The sequence below is a fragment of the Aplysia californica genome, unplaced genomic scaffold, assembly GCF_000002075.1.
Source record: "Aplysia californica isolate F4 #8 unplaced genomic scaffold, AplCal3.0 scaffold02709, whole genome shotgun sequence".
Taxonomy (NCBI): domain Eukaryota; kingdom Metazoa; phylum Mollusca; class Gastropoda; order Aplysiida; family Aplysiidae; genus Aplysia; species Aplysia californica.
In genome coordinates this window covers 3610-5934 of record NW_004799979.1, presented here as the reverse complement: position 1 = coordinate 5934, position 2325 = coordinate 3610, and the positions used below count along the sequence as shown (strand labels likewise).

Here is a 2325-nt window from a genome sequence, read left to right as displayed (position 1 = left end):
AGAGAGGCGCATCAATGCAATAATGACTATTAAAAGTAGGAACAAATTAAGACGAGACAGGCACAAACAACAGGGGAAAGGAAAAGAGAAGGTCCTGCCGCTGGCCCCCTCATCCACTGATAATTACATATAGCAATTTATTGTCTTTTAAAAACTGAGTATGTATTCTATATTGCAATTGAGACAATATGTTAACGTCTTTACCGTAACAAGATTTTACAAACATTTTATTGAGCTAATGAGCCTTGAAAGACAAATTACTTCACAGACAAATACCTCCTGTTGATGGTCTGGCCGTGGTGTCCTTTGGATCGTCGTCCATTTCATCCTCCACTCCAGCAGAGGGGTCCTGGTGATGAAGACATGTGTCAATTAGGAATATCCTCTTTCATCAATCATGTTAATTTTTTTTTTTCATCAGATAAAGAGTTGTTATAAAATTGTTTACAGTTGGTTTAAAAGGACAAAAGGTCATTTTAGAAAATCTGTCAGTACATACATTTTATCCTTTTTTTTTAAATAAAGAAAAATAAAATTATTCCAAGACACATTACTTCACAGATGAATACCTCCTGTTGATGGTCTGGCCGCGGTATCCTTGGCGTCGTCATCCGGGTCATCCTCCGCTCCAGCAGAGGGGTCCTGGTGATAAAGACATGTGTCAATTAGGACTAACCTCTTTCATCAATAAAGCTTTATTTTTTGTTTCATCAAATAAACAGAAACGTCATAAAATTATTTATGGTTGGTTTAAAAAGACAGAAGGTCATTTTTAAAAATCTGTCGCTAAATACATTTTATCATTTTTCATGTTTTATCTAAATGAAAAAAATATAACCTTTACATTTAACTCAGTCCTGTAGATAAGTATTCTACTAATTTCATTGAACTAATAAACAAATAATCTTCCAAGACATTACTTCACAGACAAATACCTCCTGTTGATGATCCGGCCGTGTTATCCTTGGCGCCTTCGTCCAGGTCATCCTCCACTCCAGCAGAGGGGTCCTGGTGATGAAAACATGTGTCAATTAGGAATATCCTCTTTCATCAATCATGTTAATATTTTTTGTTTCATCAGATGAAGAGTTGTTATAAAATTGTTTACAGTGGTTTAAAAGGACAAAAGGTCATTAAAAAAATATGTCAGTATATACATTTTATCCTTTTCCATTTTATTTTAGCTAATGAAAAAATAAAATTATTCCAGGACACATTACTTCACAGATTAATACCTCCAGTTGATGGTCCGGCCGTGGTATCCTTGGCGTTGTCATCCGGGTCATCCTCCGCTAAAACAGAGGGGTCCTGGTAATGAAGACGTGTAAATTAGGAATATCCTCCATCAATAAAGCTTATTCTTTTGTTTCACCAAAAAATAAGAGCGGTTATAAATTTGTTTATGGTTGGTTTAAAAGAACAGAAGGTCATTTATAAAAATCTGAAATACATTTTATCATTTTCGGGTATTGTCTGAATTAAAAAACAAAACTTGCATTGAACTCAGTCCCATTTGTATTTTTCTAATATTTTTTGAGCTAATGTAAAAATAAAATTATTCCAAGACATTAGTTCACAGACAAATACCTCCTGTTGTTGGTCCGGCCGTGGTATCCTTTGGTCCTCATCCGGGTCATCCTCCGCTCCAGCAGAGGGGTCCTGGTGATGAAGACATGTGTCAATTAGGACTAACCTCTTTCATCAATAAAGCTTTTTTTTTTGTTTCATCAAATAAACAGAAACGTCATAAAATTATTTATGGTTGGTTTAAAAAGACAGAAGGTCATTTTTAAAAATCTGTCGCTAAATACATTTGATCATTTTTCACTTTTAGGAATATCCTCCTTCAATAAAGCTTATTTTTTTTCTTTCATCACATAAAGAGTTGTTATAAAATTGTTTACAGTTGTTTTAAAAGGACAAAAGGTCATATATAAAAATCTGTAAATACATTTAATCACTTTCTGGTTTAATCTGTATTTAAAAAACAAAAACTTACATTAAACTCAGTCTCAGAGGTATTTTTCACATTTTATTGTGACAGTGAAGAAATAAAATTATTCCAAGACATTACTTAACAGACAAATACCTCCTGTTGATGGTCCGGCCGTGGTATCCTTTGGTCCTCATCCGGGTCATCCTCCGCTCCAGCAGAGGGGTCCTGGTGATGAAGACGTGTCAATTAGGAATATCCTCTTTCATCAATCATGTTAATTTTTTTGTTTCATCAGATAAAGAGTTGTTATAAAATTGTTTACAGTTGGTTTAAAAGGACAAAAGGTCATTTTTAAAAATCTGTCAGTACATACATTTTATCATTTTCCT

The 2325-nt window shown here is 34.0% G+C and overlaps 1 long non-coding RNA gene across 1 annotated transcript in view; it reads right to left on the bottom strand.

Moving 5' to 3' along the window:
• Positions 1-11: 11 nt before the first annotated feature.
• LOC101849902 overlaps positions 12-2325 on the bottom strand; it is a 5485-nt gene continuing 3171 nt past the window's right edge. Inside the window, exons 3-5 of the long non-coding RNA XR_221296.3 lie at positions 936-1008; positions 570-642; positions 12-349 (exon numbers count right to left, since the gene is read on the bottom strand). This is a non-coding gene — a long non-coding RNA (uncharacterized LOC101849902). The remainder of the gene's footprint in view (positions 350-569; positions 643-935; positions 1009-2325) is intronic.